Below are 26,393 nucleotides of genomic sequence, written 5' to 3' on the forward strand. Positions count from 1 at the left end.
AACATCAACACTGTGGGCGCCGCCATTTTCCGGTTTTCTTCAGAAGTTTTTCCTTGTACGATGTGAGGGTCTAAGGACAGAGGGTGTCGTATTGTCATACTGATAAAACATCAAAACTTCTTCCTCTGCTGACGAGTCCGAACTCAAATACTCCGCCATGTTTCCGTGTGTTGACAAAGTGAACGCATGGATGACGTCACGACCATCACGTGACTACTGAAAATGGCAAAAATGGCGGCGGCCAGACGGAATATACAGGTTTTGATAAAAAAGAGCTATAAAATCATTATTTAGATTTCTTCAGGGTATGGTTCAAACATAATGTTTCACTAAATACTGAAGTTTTGATTAATTATCTAATGAGTGGACCATTCCTTTAAGTTTTCCTATAATCATAGATAAATCTGTTTTGAAGATGAAGCCCGATTCTCAGGTTAAATACTAGACCTGCTACATAACTACTAGTGAACTAGTTGTACAACAGAACAGTTAACATTTTCACAGTAATTATTGTGTCATTGCTGAGCAATCAAACCAGTGTTTTATTTGCAGTTATATAATATCCTTATTTGGTAAATAATAATTGCTTATCTGCTTTCTACATGCAGGACACTGATCCGGAAGAAAAGCAGACTGCTGGTGTCAAGATGGGAGTCCTCACTGTTCTCGTAGATGATGGTGGACCTACCCCGTCTCAAATGGTCAACAGTATTGCTGTTGTCTTGGAAGAGACAATTGTACTCTCGGATCTACCAGACATCCCAACTGCATTTGTCTACCTTTTTGGTCTACTCTATGCCCTGAACATTGAGTTTCCAAAAGAACACAAGTACACTTTTGAGATTGTTCAGCACATCTTCATGGGACTTTCCACCAGTTGCTCACAGCGGATCAGGAGTTTGAAAACAAAGCTCTTAATCTAAGTGAGCATTGGCAAATTCAAAAACGGATTCACAAGATGTCCCCATTTCATTTTCCTGCCTTCACCGCTGTTTGTGACTTGAACATTCAGTTCCCAAAACCAAACTAACCCAACTAACTAACCCACTAACTAACCCAAATAACCCAAGTTCTTTATCTTTACAGATAAAATGTTAACTAGTGACATGAACATCAAGATGTTCATGTCACTAGTTAACATTTTGAAAGACATGTTCTCACTCTTAAGGCACAAGCACCTTTTTTCTCTAACATTATTTCACATTTTTCTCAAGCTGGCTTGCATACTCGTTGTAATATTGCAAGGACTAGTTAGTAGTTACTGCCACAATTGTTGTCTTGCAGCTGTTTTTTTTTTGTATAAAGAGCCATATGAGTAGTGGAAGAGTTGGAAATGGTGTGTTCCCTCAGAGTTGTGTTGGGAGAAATCACAGGCTGTTTACATGCCGTTTTACAGATTGTTCATTTTCGTTATTAAACACTAACTTTGCCATTTGTTATTCCATAGCTGCTATTGTTTTGACAGCAGGCTTATTCAAAGGGTGGTTTGCACATTTTTATGGAACCCTAGCCTTATGGAAGACTTTTAGTGATGGTGTATTTTCAATGTTGTTACACATATTCAGTATCATTGGAAATCTTTGTTTTTTACAGTATTTTTACAACAGAAGTTTGTAATAAAAATCTGAAGTTTGTATATGTTTGATACATTTTCTGGAAAAAAAATATTAACTTTGCACAACTTTCACTTAATGGAATTGTTAGTACACTGAACAAAAATATAAATAAAATAAAAAATCTGTGATAGTGAGCACTTCTCCTTTGCCGAGATAATCCATCCCACCTCACAGGTGTGGCATATCAAGATGCTGATTAGACGGCATGATTATTGCACAGGTGTGCCTTAGGCTGGCCACAATAAAAGTCCACTCTGAAACGTGCATTTTTGCTTTATTGGGGGGGTCTGGGGGGGTCCGAAAACCAGTCAGTATCTGGTGTGAGGGGTAGGATTAGGGTAATGTTGTGAATCGAGTGGCCTGTGTTCGTCGTCCATAACATACGCCTGCCCATACCATAACCCCACTACCACTATGGGCCACTCAATTCACAACATTACCCTAACCCTACCCCTCACACCAGATACTGACTGGTTTTCGGACCCCCCCAATAAAGCAAAACTGCACGTTTCAGAGTGGCCTTTTATTGTGGGGGCCCATAATGATAGCCCTATAGTTTAAATCTACTACCCACACATGAACATATGGAAATGGGTTACTATTTAAAAAAATAAATGTATTTATAAATGTATTTAGGAACCTATCCATGTGATTTTTAGTGGGGGTCGACCTCAAATCCTCGAGGGGGGTCCAGGGGCATGCCCCCCCGCTAAGATTTTTTTTTTTTGGAGTTAAATGCATCAATCTGGTGCATTTTGAGGGGAAAATAAAGAGACTAGGTCTATGGAAACACCTATATTAAACAGAACTGTATACATTTCAATAATCATAAAATCATGGCCATAGCCAATAACATACCATTTCCAATATAAAAAAAACACTGAAACTTGTTTATTAATTTATTTTTGGTTCATTTATAGTTGGGAGTGTGTCTGTGTTCCTGAATCAGCCTCTCCTGTCTCCCTCCTCTCCCCCCTGCTCCTCTTTGAGGCAGCAGCAAAGACTAGTTTTCTCTCAACAAGTTTTAAAAGTGTATCTTGCCTTTTTTCACCTAGTTAACTTTTTATTTATTTATTCATGCATATTTTACTAATTACATTTCATTTCATTTAGCTGAAGCTTTTATCCAAAGCGACTTATAATGACCGATTACAGGGACATTCTCCCTGGAGTAACTAAGGGCTATGTGCCTTACTCAAGGGCACACTAGTGGTGGTGTTCCTGGCGGGATTTGAACTCACAGCCTTCTGATCTTCAGCCCACCTCACTATCCATTAGACCAGGGGTGCCCAACATTTTTTGAACCGAGAGCTACTTTTAAAGTTGCCAGTCTGCCGAGATCTAACAGTCCAAATAGAGAGGTGTAGCCTTTACTGACAGCCTACCAGGTAAATACACGCTTCTACTTGTATAAAACTGACCTTTGTACGATTAATACCTCATAAAATACTGCAGATCCTTTATCTTACCTCTTTCTAATCTACACACATACAAGTATTTAACTGAAGTTACACAACAGTGTTGTTGATACAGAGTTGGAGTTTATTCACACGTCACATATTACAGTGGGTAATGTTTTCAAGAAACATTGAACATTGCTGCCACATATGACACAGGAAAAAAGAAAATACTCTGAACCCTTTCTTTGCCATTATATAAAAATAGTGTTGCTACAAAAGTATAAATGAGGCTTACTAATAAGATAACTCAGATCTGAAGCTACACAGGAAACTGCTGCCAAAGTGCAATAAAAAAGATCAAACACCAAACCCTTTTGTGTTGCTTTTTAGTAGAGTATAAAAAGAAATGCCTTTAAAATAGGATGCAAGCAACAGTTTCTTAACCTGAATTGATAATAGACTATAATCAATTTAAGTTTGCATTCTTATACCATTTTGTACAATAATTATAATGACTAAGTTCAAACAAGCTAAAACTCACAGCTGATTAATAACGGTATCCAACTTGAGTTTTTATTATATCAAAAACCTGTTGAAATGCTACTGTTATTGTTGTTGTTTACTGTCACTAAAAGCGTGTCGGCAGCGATGGTCGGCAGCCTCCAGGAATGCTTCTTTCACAACTTCGCCATCTTTGAAAGACTTCATGTGTTTCGCAAGAACGTGACTGACACGATAAGATGCTATGGTAGCAGCCTTGCTCTTGTTGTTGGGCCTGGTGAAAATGGACTGCTGTGCATTTAGCTGTCCTTTCAGGCCCCTCCCCTTTTTGAGCGTAGGGCAGAATTAGGAGGGAATTCCGTCTCGTAGCGTGTGTGCACTGTTTTGAAATGCCGCTCCTAAATTACCCTTCGATAAAGCCACACTCGCATTGCAGACGAGACAGATGGACTTTGAATTGGAATAGATAAAAAGAATCATCCTCCCACTCGGAGTGAAAATTATATATTTTGGGCTCTTTTGCTTCTGCCATAATTGCGTCTTGTGTGTGTGCCGACTGTCACTCCTGTTGACACGGACAAAGTCAGCGAAATAGTGCCCACTGCCCACCAGTCACGCGCCGACACATGGGGTCACGCCGGCCAATCACAAAGCTTTGATGCGTTCAAGTGCATTATTCTGGCACAGGAAGATGTTGTTATAGGACATTAACGATAACAGAATATTGTTGGGAATCTCCCCGCGATCGACCGGTCGATCGCGATCGACTGGTTGGGCACCCCTGCATTAGACCGTTTGAGACCCACTGAGAACTTAGACTAAGTTAACTATCTAAACACTCAGAGAATCCTTTACCTCACCTGAGGTTATCCCGAGCTTGAATGACACACAGAGACCAATCAAGGGCTTTGATTTATGATCTGTATGACAGTGGCCATGTCGGCAGGCCACATCATGTGGACAGCCAGTCACCCTGTGTGAGGCAGGCCACTTAACAGGCCAGAAGGAGGCGAGATCAGAGCAAGGGAGCGAGGGATCATTGTCCACAAGTTAATCGATCGCAGATGGCGTCGTGGTCACGGACGAATAAAAAAAAAACTATAAAAAAGAAAAAAAAACTAAATTGGTCACGAAATATACTTGGGCGGCCGTTAATATACCTGGGCGTCCCGGCCTTCCCATAAGATAGGGCATTAGAATATTTGTTCAGGAAGCCCTGTAAAATCGGATGTCAAGACAAAGGGTGCAAAGTTTGCAACAAGTATGCTGCAAAGTTTGCACATTGTCACATAAAACAGCTCCGCTGCGGCCTTCCCGCGCTATGCGCGCAACCTGCAAGTGTTTGTTTTACGTCACGTGTGACCTGGGCATTCTGATGAGAGATAGATGACTGTGTGCCAGGAGGTTGCAGTTTCAACAAGCGTTGGCTAGCAGAAGACAAATACAAGCCATGGCTAAGACGAGGGTCAAGCCCACGAGTAGCCTCCTGCAAAGTTTGCAAAAATAACGATGCGAGAGTCTGTGCTGACGAGCCACATGAAAGGTACGCCGTAGTAAAGCATTTTAGATTAGGCTAATGTTGCATGTTACGTTTGTTTAAGCTAATGTTAGCTAGCTGAATAGCGAACTCGATTGAGGGATAATAATAATTGCAGGGCACAATCATTTCAGAGGAGCGTACCTATGTTAATGTGCGTTACAGACGCCATCCTGTGGTGTTCAGAGGATGAAGCACTCACTGCATTTCGTGTTATAGTCACGAAATATAATCTATTGATTCGACAGAGAGCGATTTTGAAAGCAATGTATTTCTACTGGTAGTATGTTTCGTGCCTAAACCAAATGTGACTTGCTCTATCGAAATCAGTCACATTGACCCGAAGACACATTTTCGTTTGTATTACTGGTCTGGGGGAAGCTCGCGAGTGTGTATGTATTTTTGCGTTTGTGTAATGGGGAAACACTCACAAGAAACACCGGCTGTTGTTATGCTTGCTGTGACGTTACATTAGTCCGTTCTCTGCTTGTAATTATGCCGTTACAAGCTTCAAAGTTATATTTATCATCTGAATTTGCCGAAACAAGTTTAATATTCTGAAAGCCAATACTTTGTTTATTTGAAAACAGATGAAAACAAACTGACTTTTATATCAAATTGAAGTATTATACAAGTAAAACTACATTTTGCTTTAATCCCATGTAATTATAGAATGAACACAGTCTTCCTTTGAAGATGTATAAGTCAGGTGTCTTGAGTAGTCAAGATTACCTACAAATCATTGTACACATTTGTAAATATTATTTTCCACTTGTTACCATTGTGAGTCTATTTTTATGATTATGTGGCTACAATTCAGACTAATACACTACTACTAGAGGTGGAATAAGTACTCAGATCTTGTACTTGAGTAAAAGTACAAGTACTCAGATCTTGTAGTGAAATTATAAGAACTCAGATCTTGTACTTAGTAAAAGTAGAAGTAAAAGTCCTGCATTCAAAATGTTCCTCAAGTAAAAGTAGAAAAGTATTATCATCTAAATATAGTGGAAATAGCGACAGTAAAAGTAGTCATTGTGCAGATTGGTCCATTTCATAGCTGGTTGAACCAGGTTGAACTAAAGTCTGATTTAACACTGCTCTCAAAACATGCATAGACATAAAAAGTTGAACTATTTTTTAGCCTCATTGTAGCCTGTGGCTTACTTAGAGTTTAAGCCTCGTCTAGCGAGCAAAGTTTCAATCACTCAATACTTTCATTAACACTACTCTGGATGATAAAGGATTACTAAACTCTCTCTCCCTTGCCTCTTCACAATGTTTACAGGTTCGCAATGTTTATAGGTTTGAAATGTTTATAGGTTATTGCAATGCGTAATGTTATTTCTCTGAACACACCATTTTTTAAAATCTTATTTTACTTCTATACTATTCTAGCCTAAATTAGCTTCTACTTTTACCTGCATTTTGTACACTGTCCTGTTTTGCACTTGTCCTGTCTTGTCCCTGCACCCTGTCCAATGTTGTCTTTATGTCAGTACCTACCAGCAACACATTTCTAGTATGTTGTAAAACTACATGGCGAATAAACAGATATTGTATCTTGTATCTTCCTCTAGGCCTACAGATTTCCTGCCTGGTGTTGACCGACTTGACTAGGTGTATTGCCTAAATCCTAAATCCAATCCACGGATTGCTTCCTAGTTGGAGGTAGGCCTAGTATGCAACACAGACCGTAGTTTATAGACTGTGCATAACTGCAGTCCCCAGCTCCAGTGCTTCCCTCCATGAAGTACTGAAGCTCAGACACTTGTTACCTGTGCAGCACACCTGAGATTAATCACTTCATCCAATACTGTTTGACAGTACATTTATGTGAGCTTACCTCTCTTGCTTCCCTGTGGTGGTTTTTTACTGCCTCTATTCCAGATTTGACATCCTCGTGATCCTAGTGTGCGTGCACCATCCTCGAGGAAATTGCTAGTGACTGTTCGAGTGTTGTTGCAGCTAAGGTAGTTAACATTTCGATATGATTGTGTGACTGCGGTCTCGTCTAAATGGGATGCTCGACTACCTGACCTTGAACACCTTTACAACATGCTCATGTTCATAATCTGCATGCAAACTGAAAAATTCCTTTTGTTGGTTGCCTTTGTAATTTCTCCTTTCTCTGGTCTCCTTTTTTCTCAGTCATCAGAGAGGCCAACCATCCTCTTCAGTGTCAAGCAGCCAGGCTAACCGTCCTCTTCAGTGTCAGGCAGCCAGGCTAACCGTCCTGTTCAGTGTCAGGCAGATTGAATTATGTTTGGGTAGGTAACTAGTTACCACGCACAACAATGTTCCACTGTAAATATATTGGATGTCAGCATGTGTCTGAGAAGGTGCATAACTTTGTTCAGCACACAAAGCTGCACAGTAATGCCCCCAATTTTCACTATCAGTGTGGGGTGCCTGACTGCTCATGGAGGTACAGAAAACACACAGCACTGAAATCGCATATATATAGGCTGCATAAGTGCTACCTGCAAGCTGCTCGGCCTATACCGCCTATACCGCACTTTCCAAACAGTCTCAAGGAGGCAAGAGTAAACCCTCTCCTAAAGAAACCCACTCTCAACCCGTCTGATGTTATAAACTACAGGCCTGTCTCTCTCCTCCCGTTCCTGTCTAAAACACTTGAACGCGCTGTCTTTAAACAACTCTCCTGTTATCTCCATCAGAACAACCTTCTGGATCCGCACCAGTCTGGTTTCAAGGCAGGTCACTCCACAGAAACTGCCCTCCTTGCTGTCACTGAGGAACTGCACACTGCTAAAGCAGCCTCCCTCTCCTCTGTCATCATCCTGTTGGACCTGTCTGCTGCATTCGACACGGTGAACCATCAGATCCTCCTTCGCACTCTCCAAGAACTTGGAGTTTCAGGCTCTGCACTTTCCCTCATCACCTCATACCTCAAAGACCGTACCTACAGGGTTACTTGGAGAGGGTCAGAGTCCGACCCTTGTCAATTAACTACAGGGGTCCCTCAGGGCTCTGTTCTTGGTCCCCTCCTCTTCTCCCTGTACACAAACTCGCTCGGATCTGTCATAAGCCCGCATGGTTTTTCATACCACTGCTACGCTGACGACACCCAATAAATTCTGTCCTTTCCCCGCTCAGAGACCCAGGTCGTCGCACGCATATCTGCTTGTTTAGCTGACATCTCTCAGTGGATGTCCGCTCATCATCTCAAGCTCAACCTTGACAAAACTGAACTGCTTTTTCTTCCGGGAAAAGATTTTCCCACTCTTGACCTGACTATCAACATCGGCACCTCTGTTGTTTCCCCGACCCAGACTGCAAGGAATCTGGGTGTGATCCTAGATAACAACCTGTCCTTCGCTGCTACAACCCGCTGCTGCAGATACATGCTTCACAACATCAGGAAGATACGTCCCCAGCTGACCCAGAAAGCGACGCAGGTTCTGGTCCAGGCTCTCGTCACCTCACACCTAGACTACTGCAATTCCCTCCTGGCTGGTCTACCTGCATGTGCCATCCGACCTCTGCAGCTCATTCAGAATGCAGCGGCTCGTCTGGTCTTCAATCTTCCTACATTTTCCCACACCACGCCGCTCTTCCGCTCCCTTCATTGGCTTCCGGTAACTGCTAGAATTCACTTCAAGACACTGGTACTTGCGTACCATGCTGCGAATGGATCTGGCCCTTCCTACATCCAGGACATGGTTAAACTGTACACCCCAGCGCGTGCTCTACGCTCTGCATCAGCCAAACGACTCGCTGCACCCTCGCTGCGAGGGGGACCCAAGTTCCCATCAGCAAAAACACGTGGGTTTGCTATCCTGGCTCCAAAATGGTGGAATGAGCTCCCCATTGACATCAGGACGGCAGAAAGCTTACACACCTTCCGGCGCAGACTGAAAACTCATCTCTTTCGACTCCACCTCGAGCGATAGAATTACTAACAAAGAACTGCTAACAGAGCACTTATATAAGAATAAAGGACTGGCTTATCTATAGCCAGTTGAGTAGCACTTGAAATACTTGGCTCTATGAAACCTGATGTACTTTATGATTCTGTTTTCTTCAAGGTTGTGTCTTCCTGGTCGAATGTACTTATTGTAAGTCGCTTTGGATAAAAGCGTCAGCTAAATGCAATGTAATGTAATGTAACATATCAGCTCTACCACCTGACACATCCTTGAAATGTGTGCTTGAGGCTTGTGCATTTAAATGTGACACTTTAGCCTCTCTTATTAAGTATTTGAAGACACACGTAAGGGGAGGAATGGAACTAGATGCCCATTTAGAGGTTGTGATTGCAGGTTCACAAACGTGATGACTTTTGCTTCACATATTAACAGGAAACATAGGCGTGCAGAGGATTCAGTTTTAGATGACTTGGTACTAGACAAGTCTATTACTACAGAGTCATTGCCAGAACCCATTCAGTCATCTCCAGAAGCTGCTGGTGAACATGATGATGAACCAGAAGTGCCATTACATAACCTTACACTTTTGTATTTGAAATTGCAATCTAAGCTACTCTTACCGGCAAGCACCATACAAACCATTATTGATGGCTTTCAAAGTGCTCATGAACTTGGTCTGTCTCATTCACTTAACATTCTGAGTGAGAAATTGAAGAAACTTGGAATCCTCAGGCCACTATAAGCAGCATCATCGATGAACTGAACAGAGAGGATCTACTCACACTCTAACAGGGGAAGACTCAGTACAGATGCAAAGAGGAAGGCTGCTTTTAAAGAGTGTTTCAACTATGTTCATCCCGTGCCTTTGCTCTTGGGCAATGATGAAAATGACAAAGAATGCTTTGCTCAGTATGTACCTATACATGAGACATTGGTGACACTGTTCAAAAATGAGTCTCTACAAGAACAGTATACCATGACACGTTTGCAGCCATCTACTGATGCTGTCTATCAGGATGTCAAGGATGGAGAAGGATTTCAAAGTAATCCAATGTTGAAAGCTGACCCTTCCTCACTTGGTTTGATACTGTACCAAGATGCCTTTGAGGTTGTGAACCCACTGGGCTCAGGGGGGGAAAAGCACAACGTTTTAGCTGTTTACCTAACCCTGACTGACATCTTGCCTCACAATAGATCTTCTATAGAGCAGATGCAACTTGTCCTCTTATGTAGGACTTTTAAGTATTTTGGGGTAAATAAGGTTTTTGCACCTCTAATTGAGGACCTCAAAATCCTGGAGGAGAGAGGTGTAGTCATATCTGATGGCACCAGAGGTGGGGACTCGAGTCACATGACTTGGACTCGAATCAGACTCGAGTCACCAATTTGATGACTTGAGACTCGACTTGACAAAATCACAAAACACTTGCGACTCGACTTGGACTTGAACACCAATGACTCGGGACTTGACTTGGACTTGAGCCTTCTGACTTGAGGTGACTTGATCATTTAATTCAGAGGTCTCCAACATGCCGATCGCGAGCTGCTGCTAGAAGAGCAGACTCCCGTCGGGGAGAGCAGAATCTTCAGCCGCTCCTACTCTTGCTGAGAATCCTTGCAGGCAGGGGCGGGACTTTATTTAGCTGGGCCACCATGCGGCCAATCATATGCGAGGACACACTAGGATCATACCATTATGTGAAAGAAGGGTGGGGGGCACAGCAGGTGTAGTGGTACAGGCCTGCTGCACAGAGCGACGGGGAGACGGATTTAAATGCAAGTGCGTCGGAAAAAGTCAAGAAATTAGCGAAAACCAAAAAAAGAAGCAGCATCTGGCTGCATTTCAATGATATTGGAGAAAGCAAAGCTGAGTGCAGGATTTGTAAAATTAAAATAACCTTTTTTGGTTACCTTTTATTTTGGTAACCACTCAGGATTTACTGTCAGAGGTGGGAGAAGTTCAGATCTTGTACTTGAGTACAAAAGTACCAGAGTGTAGGAATACTCTGTTACAATAAAAAGTCCTGCATTCAAAATGTTACAAGTAAAAGTATTAGCATCAAAATATACTTAAAGTACCACCTGCAGAGTAGGGGTGCAACAACTAATCGACTTAATCGATTACCAAATTAGTTGCCAACTAATTCAGTCGTCGTTTCGTTGGTGACGTCATCACGTGCGTTTTACGCGCCGTTAAGCTACAACGTTATTGGTACTGGAGACATTTAAAAAAGATATGTCATGTATTATTGATACAAAAACATTATATCGCAGTCTTAGTGTGGCCAGCTCGTTTATAATATGTAAAAAGACAAACAAATGCGTCTATGATGTATTTTTCGATCAGACGAGATTATCTCTCCCTGGTCTGTGTGGGAGGGGGCGGGGCAGTTTACACACACGCGGCTGCAACACACTGCGGAGATGGCGGAGAGAACGCCGCTCCGAGGTGTGGTTAAACTTTACCCATCTTGATGCTCGTTGCCAAAAGTGCAATAAGAGTTTAGCATGTAAGGGCGGTAACACGAGCAATTTGTCTAAACATTTAGCAAAAGTGCTCCACATCCAGATGGAGGAATGCACCGGGTTCGACTGTCTTTCTAGCAGCTCTGTAGCCCCGTCCACGAGTAACGTTTCCACGTCAGGTGTTATGTATGCTAGCAGCAACACACGGAGTTAACGCAATTATATAAACATGGGGTAATGATTTGAGGTAACTGAATTAGTTAGTTTGTTAAAGTTTCAGCTATTCTGTTTACAATTCTGTTGTCACATTATTTATTATTTGCTAAAACACTGTTGTTTCTTTTGATGTGAAATATTATTTATTTAATTTAACTGAAAAGCAATGTTCATTTTGTAAACAATTTGTTTAGTTAATTTAATAATATGTATTTTTTAATCAAGTATTCATATTTATTGTCTTCATTGTTAGTTTCCACATGCCTAAAACAACCTCAAGCTAAATCTAAAAGTTGACGGCTAAATAAGAGCGTTTGAGAAATTGTGCAAGGCATAATAGTCCGAATAGTCGATTAATCGTTTCATTAATCGATAGATTAATCGACTATCAAATTAGTCGTTTGTTGCAGCCCTACTGCAGAGGGATCTAGGTGCAGGTGTTCTTTTCCCCATAGAGACCGCCTGGCTGCACATTATCCCTTGCATAAAGATAGATTGTGGGTCCCTTACAACATGTTGTACACAGTGATAAACATTCTGATCACCTCAACATCAGGGATCTTATACATTAAACTCCTTCTGAATCAAACCGTCACGATAGCCTTACCTTATTGTTCCCTCTTAAAATAGAAAAAAACACGTTACTTTACCAGCAGAGAGAACATTTATTATTAAATTATTAATGTGACTAATAAAGAGCAATTTGATTATTAAGTATTATTCTGTTGATCGATGTCATTACATTTGGTGAAAAACACATGACTTGTTTATGACTCGTTTTGTCAAAGTTTAGGACTTGGACTTGACTTGAACTTTCCCAATCTGACTTGAGACTTGACTTGGACTTGAGCGCAAAGACTTGAGACTTGACTCGGACTTGAGCGAAAGACTTGAGACTTGACTCGGACTTTCAAAACAATGACTTGGTCCCACCTCTGGATGGCACTATACTAAAGGGCTCTTTGGTTGCCATTGCAGGAGACAACTTGGGATCCCATTCTATTGGGGGATTCTTAGAAAACTTCAGTCAGTCTAAATATTTTTGTCGCTACTGTGAGGTGCATAGAGATGATTTCGTGAAGAATCCAGTGTTGTGTGCTACCACAAGAACGGCCCAATCATACACAAGTAATTTGCAAGACCTGGAAACTAGTGCCACAGACTCTGTATGTGGTATCAAGTTTGACTCTCCTTTCAACCAGCTTTCTCATTTCCATGTTTGCCAGCCTGGCCTCCCACCATGTCAAGGCCATGACTTATTTGAGGGAGTCATGGCTTATGACCTTCCTTTATATATTCGCCATTTAGTTGAGGAGATTAATTTACGTACCTGCAGTTAAATCGGTGCAAGAACCAGTTCAGATATGAAGGGAACGATGGTAGGGATAAACCAGCAGACCTCTCTCCCGGCAGTGTCAAACTAAGTGGGCATGCAGTTCAAAATTGGTGTTTCCTTAGATCACTCCCTCTCTTCGTGGGTGTACAGGAGACATTTAAAAAATATGTCATATGTATTATTGCTACATACACATTATATCGCAGTTTTAGTTTCACCAACTCCGTTTCTAATATGCAATAAGACTAAAACATGCGTCTATGATGTATTTTCGAGCTTTCCAATCCAGATGAGATCTCTCTGTCCCGTCTATGTGCGAGGGGGCGGGGCAGTTTGTAAAGGTCTCCTGACTGTGTTACAGACTGTCATCCTGGTTAGTGGTTACTCTGGGTTCTGTCTTCAGGACACAGTGTTGGATTTTTTTTGATAATTGGATGGGACTTGATTGGATTCAATATTAGAGTAATTTTCTCATTTGTGTGTTTGTTTAAATATATTTGGCCTTTGTTTATGTGATTGAATGATTTACTAAAATAAAAAGGTTGATGAATTATCATCTAATGATTTGTATGATGTTTTATTTATGTTAAAAGTCACTTTGAATGATTTTAACTAATGATAATGTAGAAGAAAAGAAAAAAAAAAATTCGGGACGGTCCACATTAATTTCGGGACGGCTTGGATTGTATTTCGGGACGGTTCCGGGAGGATGGGGAAAAAAGTTAGTCAAGAGCCCTGACATGGGATTAAAGCAAAATGTAGTTTTACTTGTATAATACTTCAATTTTATATAAAAGACCGTTTGTTTTCATGTTTTCAAATAAACAAAGTCTTGGCTTTCAGAATATTAAACTTGTTTCGGCAAATTCAGATGATAAATACAACTTTGAAGCTTCGGCATAATTACAAGCAGAGAACGGACTAATGCAACGTCACAGCAGGCATAACAGCAGCCGGTGTTTCTTGTGAGTGTTTCCCCGGTGCACAAACCCAAAAATACACAAACACACACAGACACACACAGACACACACACACACACACACACACTCGCGAGCTTCCCCCAGACCAGTAATACAAACGAAAATGTGTCTTCGGGTCAATGTGACTGATTTCGATAGAGCAAGTCACATTTGGTTTAGGCACGAAACATACTACCAGTAGAAATACATCGCTTTCAAAATCGCTCTGTGTCGAATCAATAGATTATATTTCATGACTATAACACGAAATGCCGTTAGAGCTTCATCCTCTGAAGACCACAGGATGGCGTCTGTAACGCACATAACATATGTACGCTCCTCTGAAATGATTGTCCCCTGCAATTATTATTATCCCTCAATCGAGTTCGCTATTCAGCTCGCTAACGTTAGCTTAAACAAACGTAACATGCAACGTTAGCCTAATCTAAAATGCTCTACTACGGCGTACCTTTCATGGCTCGTCAGCGCAGACTCTTGCATCGTTATGTTGCACACTTTGCAGGAGGATACTCGTGGGCTTGACCCTCGTCTTAGCCATGGCTTGTATTTGTCTTCTGCTAGCTAACGCTCGTTGAAACGGCAACCTCCTGGCACACAGTCATCTATCTCTCATCAGAATGCCCAGGTCACACGTAACACAAACACTTGCAGGTCGCGCGCATAGCGCGGGAAGGCCGCAGCGGAGTTGTTTTATGTAGAAGCGAAGCAATGCTTTTCTTTTAATCTAAAAAGCGAACTATTCAGTCAGACAGCAATTTATTGTAAAAGTAAAGCATTTACATTTTCAAGCACTTTCTCAATTTCAAGCACCATTTCCAAAATTCAAGCACTTTCCCAACCTTGAAAACACCACGTCAAATTTCAAGCATTTTCAAGGATTTCAAGCACCCGTACGAACCCTGTAGAATGGTCTGCATAGACTGCATGGTGTGCGGGGGGAAGCATTACGGTCAGTTCACCAGCGAGGGATTATTTGTTTAAAGGATCCGTTAAGGCTTCATCTGTTTTTTATGGATAGTTGAGGTGAACTAGTTCATGTTCCTGTTTGTTTACTCTGTTGTTTATTTTGTCAATAAATATGCCAGTGGGCTTCCATTGATTTTACCTGATTTGTGCGTTTGGTGTGTTGTTTTGTACAATAAGATTACGTGCATTTTTGTAGTGCAGCTCCAGTACTTCCAGGAGGAAGCTCACACTTTGGTTTCCTGTTAAACTTGGACAGGAAACCATTGTATGAGCTTCCTCCAGGAAGTACTGGAGCTGGGGATTACAGTTATGCATGTGTATCATTGTAAATTCACAGTAAATTACTGGCTACTCCTGCATTACTTTCACAGCACACATTGTAAATTCACAGTAAATTACTGGCTACTCCTGCAGTACTTTCACAGTACACATTGTAAATTCACAGTAAATTACTGGCTACTCCTGCAGTACTTTCACAATATAAATGTAAAAGTACAGGCCCTTGTTGTAATGCATGTACAACAAAATGATGTAATTCCCCAGTAACATACTGTAATATCACAGTAATTGAAGCTGTGAAGTTACAGTATACAGTTGTACCTTTACAACAATGCATTGTAATATCATGGATGTGAAATTACAATACATTGCTGTGAAGACATTCACAGTAAATTGCTGTGAACCTTACTGTGAAAGTCATGCAACAAGTTACCAGGTAATTATTGTGAATTCACGGTGGATATTTTTACAGTGTACATATCGTTGCTGTTGGGCAGAAACCTTGTGACTCCATATTTAAACTATGTTTTTTATATTTGTAAATGTACTAATTCGTCATAGTGTTGTACAAAAGTAGTACAAATAGATCTACAAGCTCCCAACGTCAAGAGCTTGTCGATTGGCTATTTCACAATTTTAAAATGTTAAAAATCATAAAAAGAACAATTTTGGACATACACGGTTTCCACCCGACGGCGACGATGTACAGTAGTAGTCACTGTCAGTTAAGAAGTTACGTTTAAGAAGTATGTTTGTTTTATATCTTTTTCAATTTGCCGCAGATCTGCATGGTCCAAACTTGTCGCATTTTTCATTCACTCGGGTGAAGGGTTTGTGAGTGGTTTTGTGTCTGCTTAGGGGTCAATATAAACTAGTGGTGCACGATAATTATCGGTCTGATATTAGGAATTATGACGTCATCCCGATAAAAGTATTAATAGCCCCGATAATATACAATATATTTTTTGGGTAAAAAAAAGAAAAAGATAGATGTGGGTGGATTGGGATGAGGGGCGCTTGTTTTTCACTCGGCTCCTCCCGTTTTGCCAGTACTGTGGTATTAGTGGTTTAGGAAGAGAGGAGTTTTTCACAAATCCAGCGCTCCCTAACTCATGCCTGGCTGTGACGTAAATGGTGTGCGGCCGTGAAGCCAGGACAGTAAACAAACATGTCGTCGGTAGTATGGGACTATTTCAAAGTTTCAGAGTTAGATAGTTCGCTTGCTATTTGTATTAACAAATGCAATGCAGAAGTTCCACGAGGAGGGAAAAAGGCAACGAGCTATAATACTTCAAACCTAATTAGTCACCTGAAACATCACCATCGCTACGATGGTGTGTTAAAAGCGTACGAAGACGCCTGCGCTGCTAAACTAGCGGTGAATCCAAAGCCAGCTGCAAAGGCACCGGGGCTTTTACCTATCGACGAGGCTTTTTGAAAAAGGCAAGAACTTTATTTGGGAAAATAAATATGGTCACTTTGAAGAGTCAAAACTGTTCTTGGCTTTGTTTTGTTCATAGTAGTAATGCTCATGTCATTTGCTCACTACTAGTCTTTTTTTTACCACCAGGTGTGCAAAAACTACAGGTACATTTAATATATATATATATATATATATATATTATATTATTATTATCGGTTATCGGTCTTGAGAAGCAGGAAGTTATCGGTATCGGTTTCAAAAAAACAATACCGTGCATCCCCAATATAAACCATACTTTACACAGGTCTCTGAATTTATCAAAACTTTGGCAGTGTCCTTTCTGGTGCACATCTCTCACACCATGCATACTGTGTGCAGTCTTCTGAGTCCGCTGGTGTGGTACACTGATTTACATTACTGATGCTCACCCGGCAATTCTAGATGGCTGTCACTGTTTGTTACATTAACCTGGGTTTTCTGTTTAGATTTAACCTGCTGTGCCACCTACAAGTCCTGATGTCCAACCAACTGCCACAACTCCACCCTTCATGTAGGAAGGACTGGCAACTGCCACACGTCCACCCTCCATGGAGGACCAAACGGCACCTGTCGTACCAGCGATGATACCTCAAACACATACAATACATATAATTCCACAATTTGTAAGCTCCACTTTTGAAGACTTGGGTTTCACTTTTTTCTTTAATCAACACTAAAGAGTAATAAACGATATCTGTGATGTTGTCCCTTCTTGCAATTTTCTCAGGATAATTGCAAGATTCTCACAGGCTCAACTGAAGGCAAGCTGATCCTGGGGAGCCTTGATGAGGATGTGATCATCCCTTCGCAAAGAAAAGTGCCTTGTCCGTATTTCGGTGTCTCACCTCATGGAGAAGTTTGGAGAGAGGTAATTAAATAGTGTTTTTTTTGTCTTGTTTTTGTGGAATGATATGTTAGTTTGAAAAAGGTATATGAATCTTCTTTCAGGGGAAAAGATAAGACGGGACACTACTTTCAAGTCTGACAGTTACCTAGACCACCAACATAAACATGCACAACACATGTACCAAAACACACGTTCAGTAGTGTTTTTAATTTATTAGGATGCCTATTAGCTGCAGAATATGCTACAGCCATTATACTGGGGTGCAACACATGTTTTAGAAATACTTAAGATCTAATTTGACTCTGCTGGTAATTTAGTTATTCTGTGTTTGCAGTCCTACCAGTGAGACAAAAAAGGCCTTGGCTGCAGCTTTGATTCATGGGTTTCCCTCCTTGAAGGACGAGTTGGACTCAAGCAGTGGCTTCGTAAGTATTACAATTTTATTGAGGAATTGATGCTAAAACAGTCAGTTGAACACAATATAACTCATCTCCCAGCACCAGAGTACTGGACTTCTGTGCTGTTTGATGCCCGGTGTTGTCAGACAGACATACAGACAAACCCTGTTCTAGATGGCTCAGCCACATGTTGTCGCCACGCTATCAAAATGTGCCTCATCTCTATTCACCAAAGACTTTCATTTCTTGACAGGGATACTGGTTCACCAAAGGACGGAACCGCCGCCCAGCCACTGGATTCCTCGAAGAGAGGCTTCGGAACATCAGAAAGAGGATGAGAAAACGGGCCAGGTCACAGAGCACGCAGCAGTAGTGAAGCTGGCACTCATAGGACATTCATACCAGGTAATCGTTGGAACTGAATAATTTGTTTTATCAATACAGACATATAATTTTGAGATTGTTAATATCCTTGTGTACTTTTATAGAATGTACCATATCGGAAGAAAGAGCCATACAGTGTAAAGAATGGCGGAAACACAATTCGCAGCCCCTCAACCAGGTGGAGCAATACATGCAGGATACAGCAGTGTACAGGTCAGTAGGAATGCACTGAGGACACTAGCTGCAGCACTCATTCAATGTCATTTTGCCTATGCATGCACCTCATGGTACTGTAGCACCTCAAGTCATTCAAATCTGAAGTACAGACTTCTCAAAACAAACTACTACTAGACCTCTCACACCTATGACCTAACCCCTGCTCATTATGATGCTATAGTGGGATGGCTCAGGGTAGGACAGAGTACAGCAACTTGCAATGCAACAGGGCTGCTGTTAACGTCGGTCTGTACAACGGAATTGTGCCAAAACTACGCCAACCGGCTGCGGAGGGAGACTCCCCCCTTCACTGGAGAACTGCGCTAAAACAGCTGATCACAACGTTCACACTCTGTGGTCACGAAGTATTTCACTAGACCCCCCCCCCCTGTCGACTTTCCCGAAGTACTCCCCCGTTGATAGAAATCAACACGTAATGAATTAAAACCCCACGGTTTGATGATTGATAGGTGTGTGGGCTGTCTTTCATTTTGACACACAGAATTTTTTTATAATAAACATAGATACTGTATGTTAAATGGATATATCCGCCTTCTTTCATTTATCTTTCCATTCCCACAACAATATGCATAAAGAAATGGCATATTTTGGACATAGTTTGAATGGTGATTAATCATGATTAATTAATTTTTAAGCTGTGATTAATCTGATTAAAAATGTTAATCGTTTGACAGCCCTAGTTTACATATGATGTGGATGCATTGTTTATAAAAATCTTTTATCAGTATGTCAGCTGCCACATTGAATTTTCTTTTTCTATTTTTCATTTAGATTGCACAGGACTTTCAGATCCTACATGGAGAGACTGCGCCTAAGCTCTTCGAAACCTGGCTACCTTTGTTTAAAGACAAGATCCTGCACCTGGCGAGACGGGAAGGGAAACTTATCTCGTCGCTTGATGGATTAACACCCGGTAATACATTGTTATATTGTACAGCAGACTTTATTTTGCTACTAAATGACCAATTCACAGATATGCCATGCCACATATTGATACCTATTAGGGGTGTAACGGTTCACAAACATTTCGGTTCGGTACGTACCTCGGTTTTTAGGTCACGGTTCGGTTCGGTAAAGCAGAAAAAATTATCACAAAACATAACATATTTTTTTTTAATTATTATTAAACTGTGAATAATGTATTCACTCAAATAAATGCAAAATATAATAAAATAAACATTAAGGTGCAGCATTTCGATGAACTGAAATAATCTGTATTTGAACTTTACTGTACTAGTACTCACAAAACATAAACTATTAGTTTTGGGTTTTTAATTATTATTAAACTATGAATATTCACTCAAATAAATATAAAATATAATAAAATAAACATTAAGGTGCAGCTTTTCGATGAACTGAAATAATCTGTATTTGAACTTTACTGTACTAGTACCTAAGCAGCCAGCTTGACATTATGACTTGCTTGTCATTGTATTTTCATGTTTTTTTAAAGAAAAATGTACTTGTCCACATTGCTTGCCGAAAGGGCAGATCTGCTGGCACTAGCAATGTCTCCTGCTGTGGAGAACACCCTCTCACTAGGGACAGAAGTAGCAGATACAGCCAGGTAGCGCTTTGCTAACATGGCAACATAAGGATATTTGCCGTTTGTATTAGCTTTGGCTCGGTCTGAAGTTTTTGCGAGTGGTGGAGGCTTAAATGCTAGCGGGAGTTGGGTTTGCACTTCAGTCTTTTGGTACCGGTGATATTCACGTTCGGGTGATGCCTTTTCAAATGAGTGTGCAAGTTTGATGTATTGCCAGCCGCGTAACCAATTTTAGTTGAACAATGCCGACAAACAGCTTTGGTTCGGTCCACCTGTCTTTGTCCGTCATCCTTGTACGTAACTGCGAAACCAAAATGTTCCCAAATCGGAGACTTCAATGATGCTGGAGGATTTTCGAGCTCAACTTTATCTGCGTTCGCCATTTCGACAGTTCCTCAAATTACTGACTACATTTGAACGCATCCCTCTGACCAGCTCGTCCAATGAATTGACTTGCTCGCTCTATGCGTTGAACACAATGGGAGCAAATTACTCTGAAGTTTTTCAGGTTGATATGTGAAGCTCATTAGCTAGCCAACATGTATCTAGCAAATGTTTAGCAAAATATTAGAAGTGAGGCTACTAGACTAACGTTAGGTCTACTGTAATAGCCTCACTTTTAATAGTTTGCAAAACATTAGCTAGCACTATTGCAGTGGTGGCCAACCCGCGGCTCTCGAGCCACATGTGGCTCTTTGCCTAGTTTCATGTGGCTCTTCAATTCATATCGAATTGTATATGTGTGAGTTTGGGGGAGAGACACTGACTCCTGACTAGTGTTGCACGGTGTACCGATACTTGAAAGGTACCGCGATACCCTGCCGTTAAAAACGTTACGATTCCTCCGTTTCATTAGTATCGGTACTTTAAGAATCCCGTGTTACTTTCGTCCCGTGTTACTTTCGTCCCGTGTTACTTTCGTCCCGGCTCTCCCTACGTGTGTAGGCTATGTGTGGTGTCATGTGTCAGTATGAGAGGATGACAGCGCGTCTAATTTTGATGTGGCCCAAGAGCCAATCACAATAATACCTGCGATGCAGTGAACCCATCACCTTTGAGGGGGGGGAACCTATCGTTGATTAAACACTATCCAGTGTTTCCCCTACCATTGCCAACGGAGCCCACCCCTGAAATTCAAGGTGTTTAAAAAATATATATAATTTCTTTTTTATATATATATATATATATAGCACCAAATTGCAAATAATCTATAACTACTGTCACTTTTCACATTGAACATGTGCTCTTTTATTAAATAAACTAAACACTTTCATTTGAAGTTGTGAGTTTAGGGTTTTTGACCCTAAGAAACACTGATGCATTAATCAATAACAATAATCCACAGCTCCTCTCTCTGCTCCAGAGGATTTAAAAAAATATATATCACAATGCCACAAATATGCATCAGTGACGTGGTTGAAATCTTGTCTCCAGAAAACTAAAAACTGAAACAAGCGGCATCAGTGACTGTGTTTGATGTGGCTCTTTGCAGTAACAGAGAAAAATTGTGGCTCTTAACCTCTGACTGGTTGGCCACCCCTGCACTAGTGTTTTGCAGTTGCTAGCAGCTTATTGGGATTTTATGCTAGATAGACAGATCTAATAAATTGAGCATTATTGTTAGTTAAGCATGTCAGCCTGCAGCCCCACTTCTTGTCTCTCTCTCTCTAACTCATTGCAGATGACTGCACTAAAGAAAAAGGCACAGAGAGGAAACCAGTTGTAAGATGTTTAAAAGTTCATTAAACATAATATATGCTTAAATGCATTTCAAAGAAGTTGTGTTGGAGTTTGTGTTATTCTACATTTTGACACCAAGATTTTCTGATTTTACTGCAAATGTATATCGGTTCCAAATATCGGTTATCGGTCTCCTTGATTACTAATAATCGGTATCGGTCTTGAAAAAGCCATATCGGTCGATCCCTAGTGTCAAGACCATACCCATATGTCCTGTCCCTGGGAAACGATATTTGGCACACCTCTCAGGCGTTCGTTATTCTTGATGGGGAGGCGTTGGAACAAAACACATTGCTTCAGGCAGTAGATGTCTGTTTCAAGGTATTCTATATCTTTGACATCGACTACACAAAGCAGTGTGAAGCTGTATGGAAATTCCTCCAAAAGGCAGTGTACGAAATCAAGGGAGGAGAGAAGTCAAAACCTGCTACGTCCTTGCGTGCAGCAATACTTGCTTGCAAGTAGACTTGTGGTCTTGATTCTTTTCTTTTCCTCTGCTGGTCCTCCTGTTCTATTCTCTCTCTTCTGCTGCTTGGCTCAAAGTAGGGTTCTATCTGGTTAAATCAAATATTGCTGGATTTGTGAAGTGTGTTCATGTTCATAATACTATATTGTGGACTTGATCCTTTTCTTTCCTCTTTATTCTGCTGCTCTTTGGCTCAGAGTAGAGTTATATTATATCTGGTCAAATCAAATGGTGCTGGATTTGTGAAGTGTGTGTGTGATGTTCAAAATACTACCTCATGCTCAAAGTATTTTATGAGCAAGTTGTGTGCCGAGTTAAAAGAGCTAAATGGTGGAAGCATAAATTGTTAAAATGTTTATTTGCACATCTTAGTTTCCTGTAGTTTGGATCACCTAAAGGAGCAGTACATTTTTGTGATCATGTTGGAGGATTTTCTTTGTAACGTTTACATAGCCAGTATATGAACCAGTAATTTGGTATGCTGGCTGGCATATTTGCTGTTTTTCATCATGGTTGGTGACAAATTTGTCTGACACAAACATGCCTTTTAGATGCTGCTTTGGTTAGGGCGAGTACTAGATGCACATTTTTATTAATTGCCTATCTAAGGAAAAAAAGGGAATCTGTGGTGTGGGTGGGATACCCTTATTGGGAATGTAAAGCCTTTTTGGCAGTACCCGATTCTACAAATGTCTTTTAAATCTAACAGTTTTCTGAAAAAACGTATGTTGCCATTAGTGGTTCTCAAACCAGAAGCAAAGATTTTGAGATTTAGAAATGGCAGATCTACAAGCTCATAGCGTGGCACAAAGTGACGTGCCATGAGCTTGTAGATCTGCTAGGATGCTGTTAGGATGTGTTTGTTCTAATGTGTGTTATGTACAGTACAGCCTGTAAACAACACACATTAGAACAAACGCATCCTAGCAGATCTACAAGCTCATAGCGTGGCACGAAGTGACATGCATGTTGTTTACAGGCTGTACTGTACATGCATAAATGTTAAGTTTTGTTTAAAGAAAGTTTTGCACTTTATTGTGAATTGAATCTTTTGCACTTTATTGAACTGTCAATTGTTATAACAATAAAATGAATATTTTTCTAAGATTCCAACATTGTTTAAATGCATTTATTGCATATTATATTATTTGCATGACCAAATATAGGATGTATTTTAAAAGGGTTTGTAATTTAAATGTTTAAGAGACATGGGTATTGCATTAAAAACATGATAATAACTTGTAAAATTAACCCATCGCAGCTATTATGAACCAGCATTTGGGCGTAATATTTAACCCAATTCATGGTAGAATTTCATGGCTGTAATTAATTTGACCCAGCATTTGGATTAAATGTAGTATAACCCATCTGCTGGGTTAAAATACACAACCCATTTCGTTGGGTCAAATGAACTACCGCTGGGTTGGTCCAATATTGATCCTGGCGTTTGGTTAAAAAACGACCCAAATGGGGTTGTTTTTAACCCAGCATTTTTTAGTGTGCAAGCTCTGATTCCAGCCCTGTCAGCGAGTCAGCTGCACATTTTAGAGTGGCCTTTCATTGTGGCCAGCCTAAGGCACACCTGTGCAATAATCATGCTGTCTAATCAGCATCTTGATATGCCACACCTGTGAGGTGGGATGGATTATCTCGGCAAAGGAGAAGTGCTCACTATCACAGATTTTTTCAGATTTGTGAACAATATTTGAGAGAAATGGTTATTTTGTGTATATAGAAAATGTTTTAGATCTTTGAGTTCATCTCTTGAAAAATGGGAGCAAAAACAAAAGTGTTGCATTTATATTTTTGTTCAGTGTATATCATTTATATAATTGAATATTATTTCACATTTCATTTGCAATGTTGAATGTTCAATAAAAAACTTTTGTTTGAAAGGATGTACTTCCATTATTATTATATATTATCATTATGTCAGTGGTCTAAAATGGTCTTACAACGGTGCCGACAATATTATTGTTTATCGCAATAATTTCCGGGAACATTTGTCGTCAACATTTTTTTTATTATCGTGACAGGCCTATGTGTGAGTGAATATTAATAACACTATAACTGCACTCTTAAGTCTTTTAAATAGTAGCGCAGACTTTTTCAAATTTGGATTCCCAAAAAATGTGGATTCCCAAATTCCTGGTTTGACACGTCAACTTCAAACCTCTTACAGTTACATTGATTCTCAAAATGGGTTGCAGACTTTTAACAATATTTTTTTCATTTTACAAGTTATCAGGGGAGAGCGCGAACGCAGTCCCCCACTACCACAAATTATGCAATCGAGATTCCCACATTTGAGGAATTCGCAGAGGTCAGCTCGACCGGTGTGCAATGGCCAAGCCTCACCCTGGGTGAACCACCTTCTTGATCATGGTATCTCCCTTGCCAGGTAAGTATGAGTTGTACACATCGGAGACAGGCAGCTCATTCACACACATGATACACTGAATAAAGGTGCTGCAATTATAGAGACTACCAAAAACAAAGACATGTAAAAAAGGGGAGGATTATCTACGGGTAATTTAACACAAAATACTGTCTTTTGTGCGTAAGATGACAAAGATCTTTACATTTAACTTGGATATAACAGGGGTATATCCCATGATGCAATGCTGCATTTCAACATTGAAAGACAACTAAAAATCACTAGTTGTATCAATTTTACTCCAACAATTGAGAAACAATCAACCGGTAAGTTTAGATAAATTGAGAATATATAATACTGTATTGAAAAGTTGTTCTATTCACGTTTATAATTTAGAGAAAATGCAAAAAACACATGTCCCACATTTGCAACCCCCACCCCCTCAACTCACATTTCAAACACTTCCTCTTTCTTTGTTTTCTGCTGGTGGCGGGCAACTGACATGCCTGGTACTGCCACCTAGTGGTCTGGAGTGGTAACAATGATGGTTGTGCAAATATAAAGGAAAAGCAGCATCACAATCAGCAGCCTCCAAAATAAACACATCTTTCTAAGAACAATAACTAAACATGAGCTGTTAATATATATGAAATAATGATTCAATTACAAGTAGAGATGTCCCGATCCGATCACGTGATCGGAGTCGATCACGTGATTTTTAAAAGATCGGAAGAAAAAGATCTGGGATTTTTTTTTTTATAAATTATTTTTATTATTTTATTTAATGTTACAAAACAAAAATGACCATGTTCACATCTTAAAGTCATCCTGAGGCCTTAGTTTTGGTTTATAATTACACATCATGTATGTGTTGCTTCTTTTGGGCACTCTGTTTCCAGATTTGAGAGAAATAAGCAACCAAGACCTGGTTGCTTATTTCTCTCAAATCTGGCAACAGAGTGGGCATGGCGCAGTGACTAATAGTAGCAGTAAGCTAACGAGAAGCTAGGTTCAGCTGGTGACTCCGGAGTCGGGACAGAGAATATGTCAGGAGTTTGGAAGTATTTTAAAATTGAAAGCGAAGGCAGTGTAACAGCCAGATGCAATGTTTGTAAGACAGAGGTTCCGCGTGGTGGAAAGAACAGAGCTACGTTCAACACGACCAATCTAATACGCCACCTGAGAAACAAACACCAACAACAACACGACGAGTACACTGCGGCCACTCAGGTAACGGCACTGAAACAACCGACACTTTCAGAGACTTTCAAAAGGAAAGAGAAACTGCCCCAGAACAGTGAAAAGACCAACACAATAACAGCCAAGATAGCTGAATTCATCGCGTTGGATGACCAGCCGTTATCGGTTACCTTTTTTTTCTCTTAATGCATTGCATAAAGATCGGATCGGGAAAAATCGGTATCGGCAGATTGTCAAAATCAAATGATCGGAATCAGATCGGGAGCAAAAAAAGGTGATCGGGACATCCCTAGCCAAGATAGCTGAATTCATCGCGTTGGATGACCAGCCGTTATCTGTGGTGGAGAACGTGGGGTTTCGCCATCTCATGGAGCACTTGGAGCCACTTAACAGCTTAACAGTTGGGGAATAGATAAGCCACGGGTCCATGTCATTTTGCGGGACAACGCGCGAAATATGGTGAAAGCCATGGATGATTTGGAAGTAACGAGTGTGGGCTGTGTCGCACACACGCTCCAACTTGCTGTGCATGAGGGTCTGCGGTC

At 40.6% G+C, this 26,393-nt stretch overlaps 1 non-coding gene across 1 annotated transcript; it reads right to left on the reverse strand.

Annotated features, from left to right (window-relative positions):
- Window positions 1–24,516: 24,516 nt before the first annotated feature.
- On the reverse strand, window positions 24,517–24,680 carry LOC117440398 (U1 spliceosomal RNA). Its single transcript, XR_004551258.1, has one exon. It is a non-coding gene; the product is annotated as a U1 spliceosomal RNA (small nuclear RNA).
- Window positions 24,681–26,393: the final 1,713 nt, after the last annotated feature.

The sequence above is a fragment of the Pseudochaenichthys georgianus genome, chromosome 24, assembly GCF_902827115.2.
Source record: "Pseudochaenichthys georgianus chromosome 24, fPseGeo1.2, whole genome shotgun sequence".
In the NCBI taxonomy this organism is placed as follows: Eukaryota; Metazoa; Chordata; class Actinopteri; order Perciformes; family Channichthyidae; genus Pseudochaenichthys; species Pseudochaenichthys georgianus.